The sequence below is a fragment of the Mastomys coucha genome, unplaced genomic scaffold (genome assembly GCF_008632895.1).
Source record: "Mastomys coucha isolate ucsf_1 unplaced genomic scaffold, UCSF_Mcou_1 pScaffold5, whole genome shotgun sequence".
In the NCBI taxonomy this organism is placed as follows: domain Eukaryota; kingdom Metazoa; phylum Chordata; class Mammalia; order Rodentia; family Muridae; genus Mastomys; species Mastomys coucha.
Window position 1 is genome coordinate 23,218,636 of NW_022196911.1, and position 7,133 is coordinate 23,225,768.

A 7,133-nucleotide genomic window follows, 5' to 3' on the forward strand; every position below is an offset into this window, starting at 1 on the left:
TTTACTTATTCGTAATAATAATAATAATAATAATAATAAAATAAAAATAAATAAAAATAAAAATAAAAAACAGCACTTAAATTTAAAAAGAAAAAAAAAATAAACGTTCACTAACTGTAATTTAAAAAAACAAAAACAAACAAACAAAATCCAGGGCTTTAACAGTACCAAATAGCTGCCCAATATCCCAAGGGTAGTTACAGCTCATTTATCTGTCCCAATTTTACCATCAAACAAAGTGATCCGTCAGGCAATGGGTACTTGGGCTTGTGAAGCCAGGGTATCACTCGTGAGTTTACAGACTGGCAGGTTCTTCTATTGAGGACCAGACTTAGGAAGTAGCTGTTTTGAGCATTGTCCCCTAACTCCAATTGTGACAGTGTGAGTCCCCTCTGACTGAATCTACTGTATTCCTGCCTTCTGGCAGGAAGGATCTAGCTCCGTGTTAGGAGATGATTGTGGACTGGCCCTGGGGTTTGCCAATGGCGTATGGGTGGATCTTCATGATGTTTTAAGATTACTAGGTGTGCTGGACAAGGTGTTTCACGTTAGTAACCCCAGCACTTGGGAGTCAGAAAGATAAACACAAATTTGAGGTCAATATGGGTGACATAATGAGTTCTAGGCCAGCCTAAGCTACAGTGTGATCTGTTTCAAAAAAGAAAGGGAGAAAGGAAAGAAAGGGAAAAAGAAAAGAGAAAGAAAGAGAAAAGGAAAAAGTAGAGACTCATCCTCAAGCTGTGGATTAAACCCTGCTAATTAAGGCCAAAGTCCACCATGACTTTCCTCAGGCAGAGCCATCTGTGTGGGCTTAGAACTCCCCAGACAAGGTCAGAGAAGGAGAAGCCCTGCTAATGAAGGGAGTCTTCCAATTTGCAGTGAGCCAGAGGCATATGGCTCTGCCTGAGGACTGTCTGGTAGCCTCAATTAGATTACAGGCTCAATTTCCTTTTTCCTGAAAAACCTGTTTAGCCAGCCAGGGAGAGTCCTGAAATGCTTCTCCAAGCTAATGAGGATTCCAGATACCCTAAGCCCCCAGCCAACCTTTGCCCATCCTTGATGTTCCTGCCCTCAGTCTCCCAAAACTTTACAAGCCTGAATCACCCTAAGTAAAGTTGATCTGCCTCCTGATAGCTGGTCTAGGTCTGGTCATTCACCATACATATTCATAGGGCTTCCCAATGCCCTCCCTGTTCATTGTCTCTGCTCCCAGTGCCCTCATGGATTGATTTGGCCAAAAACCCACAAGAGCAGGGAGACCCACACTCAGCTACCTAGTGAGTTCTAGGCCTAGACAGAATACAGGAGACTGTCTCAAAATAAAACAAAATAAAAATCAAACTGTTGGGGTCTAGGAATTGCCTCACAACCACACTGACACGGATCTCAGACAGGGATGGTTTATTGAGCATGCGCCCCAGGACTGGTCAACCAGGGCCACAGTCCAGATTTGGGAACTAAACCATGACACCAAATTAAGATCTTAAAGGATTTTTAAGCCTAAAATCCACAAATATCTGTTTGTTTCACCAAGTTATTTCACCAATCAGGGTTTAGGAACAGGGGATTTCCTTAGGAACATATGGTTGCTGTACGCTTGTCCTGCTCACATTGGTTGGGATATTCAACTTGGAATGGGGCTTGCCTTTTCTAATATTCATGTCCTAGCTTGTCAACCACTATGGGACTTGTCTAATAGTCATCTCTTAACTTGCCAACCAGGATGTCAGTTACCCACATTCATACCTCTTTCTGCCAAGTAGGAGGTCTTGGGAACTTAAGCTTTACTAGACCCCTACTCAAAATGAAAGTCTTATTCCAAATAGTTTCTTACATTGGTACAGGTGTCTCTCTTATGTTGGGGTCCATCCCAGGGGCAACTTCTAACGGCAAATACCATAAAAGCTTATACACAGGTGCAAGAAGTGTTGTTAGGGTTGGTTTGGGTCCAAGCTTATTGTGGGTAACTATAAAAAAGCAGTTCTACTGACTTCTATCATGACTGGTTTCCAAAGGCATAGAACATAGTAGAATATGTAGTCAATTAAGCATGAGAAAGTTTCCTGGTAAGAACAGAAGCAACATAGTAACAAAATGGAAGGTAACAGTTGTGTGGGCCCCACAAACAACAACAAAGCAACATTTAGACTAAGTTAAATGATTTTCCTCAAAAATACATGTATAGGTTGGGTATGGTGGTAAATGCCTTTAATCCCAGCATTCAAGAGGAAGAGGAAGATGACCCTCTAAGAGTTATAGAGTGAGGGCTACACAGTGAGACTTTGTTTCAAAACAAACAACAAAAATTCCTGTCTACCTAGGTCCTCAGAGAACAGGGATCTTTGCAGATATAATCAGTAAAGATGAGATGGGGTCATAGTGAAGTGGAACAAGCCCTAATCTAGTGACTGAAATAGACAATACGGTGGGGAGAGACTGCTGGGATGACAGAGGACTGTGCCTGTGACTGAAGAGCAATACAGATTGCAGACAGCTATCAGAGTCTGGGAGAGACTGGGAAGGGTCCCCCTCGGAGCCTTGAGATAAAGCAGCCTTTGCAAATATCTCAAGGAAAGGCTGCTGGCTACAGAGTGGCAAGAATACCTTTCTACTGTTTTAAGCCATTCAGCTTCTGGTAATTTGTAACAGTAGCTGTAAGAACCTAATCAGTACACAGAAACAGGTTTGGAGCTTTGTTGCAAAAGCCGTAATGGTTTATGGGATCTAAGTATTATCAGGCAAATGAGTGTTCCCTTAACCTTGGAGCACTGTGGGGTATTTGTGGGGTTTTTTTGGGGGGGTGTTCAAGACAGGGTTTCTCTGTATAGCCCTGGCTGTCCTGAACTCACTCTGTAGACCAGGCTCCCTTCAAACCCAGAAATCCGCCTGCCTCTGCCTCCCAAATGTTGGGATTAAAGGCGTGCGCCACCACTGCCCAGCAGAGCTGTTAGAATCACTATTAGTGTTTGGGTTTTGTTGGTTTTTGAGACCGATTTCTTTTGTTGATTGGTTAGTTGGTTGGTTGTTTTGTTTTTTTCAAGACAGGGTTTCTATGTGTAGCCCTGGCTGTCCTAGAACTGGGTCTGTAGACCAGGCTAACCTCAGTGTTGAGTTTGGGGTAGAATCAGAGAAAACTCACTTTAGAGATGGAAGCTTAAAAATGAAAGCTTTATTTTCTGAGTGCCCAGGAAGGCAGCTAGTTCTCGTGGGCCACCACTGCCCAGCCACATTTTTATAGGATGGGAACACAAAGCAAGTGGTGGAAGGAGCTGGGGGAGCTGCAGGGTTATCTGATTGTATTTTGACAATATGGGTTCAACAAAGGAGTATCCATTGGAGACTTGGGCCATTTCTAGGGCACCTGGCTTTCAGGGTTCTTAATTCATTCTCCTAGACATTAGGTCCAGAGCTTAGATTAATAAGGAAAAAGAGGAGCAGATCATTCTGAGGCCAGGGAACATGAACTTGTTTAACCCTGCCAGCAAAATGTAGTTGTCATCCCTGAGTGGCTGGCCTCAGACAACTGTCTCTTTACCACAGAAGCTGTTGAGCTATAGGGAAGCCCTCAGATCCCCCAGGGCCTGGGACCTTGAATTTAGTTTCTCCTGAGAGACCAATTTTTTTCTCAGACTCCACCTTAGAGAACCTGACCTAAAGTTAAATTCAAGTTAACTAACAAACTGGCACCTAGCACCAGTGTCCAGATTATTCCCCCAACAAATCTACACCTCCAGGTTACAAGCCTGCCCCTGAAACTTCACTTCCTAACAACCACCAATCAAGAGGAAAACAGAAATTAAGTTTATGGTTTGGCTCCCAGCACCAGCCAGTTATGTTAAAGACCATAATGGCTCCCCCAGCCAGATGTATACCAGGCTAGATACCACCTTCTTGCCTCTATAAATGCTTGCCTGAAACTGGGCTGTGTGGGGAGGGGAAGCACTCTCATTCTCCAGCATCAGAGACATGAGAGTGGCCCAAGGGTGAGCATGAATAAAGAGACCCTAACGCGATTACATGGGAATTGACTCCTTGGTAGTCTTTTGGGGGTTCACAAATGTTTCCTGGCACAACACTCCCTATGATTTAATGGAGTCTGAAGACAAAATAGTAGTACTTAGGATAAGTTTCTTTTGCTTGTTCCCAACACTCAGAAACCTGCCTGCCTCCCAGTGCTGGAATTGAAGATGTAGTCACCACTCCCAGCTCAAGTCATTATTAGTGTAGATGATGGTCCTTCCAGTTCTCAGTGTAAGCAAAGACAGTAGAAGTAGGGCAATGAAATAGCAATGAATTAGCATCTGTTAGACTCTCCCATGCTGCTCAGGCTGCTGTGGGCAAATGGCCTGTCATTACAGCACCCATCAGGAACACTCCATAGAAGCTCTGAGAAAACTGGCTGCTGACAACAGCTGATTCGCCTGGGTGTGAATCAAATCAACCAAAGCTGTTCCAAACAGCTTGTACCAGACTTTCTGCTACCTCAAGCCTATGTGAACTCTTCATGATCCTGCCATCATGTCCACCTGGGCAGAGGAGCTGCATTCCCCACAGTCTGAGAGATGGCTGTGATTGGTCCAAAATACAAGCTTTGATAGCTATGATTGGTGTTGTGGAGGGAAAGCTGTGATTGGTAGAAACAAACACCTCTATTTGTATATCAGGCCCCCCTCTTTGGCTATGTGGAGATCATACTCCTGAAAGATGCTGTCCTGTGCTTCTTCCCCTGGTATTCCAACTTCAGGCCTAATGCAAGGCATCTCTCAAGTGGTTTTGGTAGCTTTTAGTAGAGCATGTTGAGTTGGTAAGATAAAGAAAGACTAGCAAAGACAACAGTAAAGGTGTTGTGATCATAAAAAGAGAAAGAGCTATAAGAATATGTTCTTGTGGGATGTGGGGAAAGGGGATGCCTTGGTGGGCCCATGCTGAGGCATCCCCTCCCCTTGAGAGACCAGCCACAAGATGGTATAGTATAGAACAGAGTTTATTTAGAGCATGGGAGAGGAGTTAAGAGAGTAGTAGAGGCAGAGAAAGGCAGAGAGGAGAGAGGAGAGAAGTAGAGGCCAGACATGGCCACATGGAGAGAGGGAGGAAGGGAATGGGGAGCAAAGGGGCAAGAGGAAAGAGAGAGAGACAAGAGTGTAAGAGAAAGAAGAGGGGCCAAGCAGCCCCTTTTATAGTGGGCCAAGCCAACCTGGCTATTTCCAGGTAACTGTGGGGAGGAACACACCTGGCTACTGCCAGGAACTGTGGGGTTTGGAGTTTAGACAGAATACCAACAAAAGGAGTTAAAGTAAGAGCCTTCCAAAAGAAAACTTAGAGCAAGCAGTGTAGAACAAGGGGAAATGGCAGGGGTAGATGGCAAGGGGGAAATGGCAGGGGTAGATGGCAAGGGGGAAATGGCAGGGGTAGATGGCAAGGGGAAATGGCAGGGGTAGATGGCAGAGAGCAGAGACTTTGATGATAGAGAGGGTTCCTAGGACTGGAGGCTGGCTTGAAGGCTGGAATACTAGACTATTACCCACTGCTCTTACACAGATGAGGGTTTTTGCTGTTATTATAATGCTCTAAGTGTTGATCTCCAAGATCTGGAGTCTGCATGTAGATTCTGGGAACCTGCCCTCAGTTAGTTCTGATTGGTAAATAAAGATGTCAGCAGCCAATAGCTGGGGAGAAGGGAGTTAGATTGGGGGTGAGGGGGGGGTAGGTTTCCTGAGCTAGAGACCAGGAGGAAGGTGCAGGGGAGAGAGGAAAGTCACCATGGAAGGGTAAGAACGTGCAAGGGAAAGCCGCCATGGAAGAAAAAAGAATGTACAGAAGGGAGAAGAAGTAAAGAGGCCACGAGAACACTGCCTAGAGGGCTGCTCAGTTGGGTCAAGAGCAGTTAAGATGGAACATAGAAATTAGTAAGTAGTAACTCGGAGTTCTGGGTGGGAGGAGGATGCTAACAGCATGGAGGGTAGGCAGCTGCCCTGCTACTGTGCTATGTAAGGCAGGTTAAGGCTGTGTGTGTCTTTCATCGGGAACATAAATGGTCAAAGGTAGGAAGGAGCCCTGCACTGAAATTAGTAAAATGTTCTTACTACACTACACACTTCAGCCGACACAAAGGATACCAAAAGTTAGTACCTAAGGAGTTTGCCCTCACCTACACACAAGTTCTAAGGACAGCAAAAGGACCCCAGTCATGTGATCCAAAACACCTAGGACAATGAACATTATTGGGTTGTTGGGCTCTTTTCCTGCTTTTTTTTTCCTGCCTCTGCTTCCCAAGTACAGGTGTGCACTGACACTCCCAGCTACAATTATAGGTGCAACCAGCCACACCCTGCCATGTACTTCAACTTCCCTAACATTCCCCAGCATGGACTGGAAATCATTGGGGTAAAGAGCTGGGCATCTCTGCTCCAGAACCCTGAAGGGGCACCCAGGTCTCCTGGAACCTGGGGCTCTGGCCACCTCCCTCTGCTAGTGAATCAGGCTCCAAAAGCCCCTGGCATCTCAGTCTCCATCTTGTCCTTGGGCCATCATCTATTAACTAACACTCGTTTGTTTCTTCCACTATCTTGCTTCCATTCCCATAATTGACTAGGGACAATTTACCATAGGGGGCTTTCGGGACATTTTACAATGGGGGGTGGGGGGGACATACCATTTACGTTAATGTGTAACCAAGCGATAATACATGTTTGGCCCGAGCACCTGGGCAAATACCTTTGTGGTTTGTAGCTTATAAGTCCTTTGTTTCCTTAAAGTAAACTGAGACTTGAATAGATTTTTTTTTTGTCTTGTCTCCTTCCTTTGCACCTCCTGATCCAAACTTGTCGTTGTTGCTCCCTTCCCTCGAGAACCCTGCTATTTAAGTCCTGCAGGTAGGGGCACAGAAAGGCCTCCACATTTCCCAGGCAATGCAGGGAAATGTCTGGGGGTGATCGCCAAGTCTGGCCCCAAGTGTCAAAACCATATGTGAACTTCAGATTCACCGCCAGACAAAGCAAAGCAACAGCTGCAGCATGCTACAGTTGGGCCGGGCAGTGGTGGTGCACGCCTTTAATCCCAGCACTTGGGAGGTGTGGTGGCCCTGCTGTGTTCTTGAAAGAACTCAAATCCGAAACCAGAGACTTAGCTCGCTG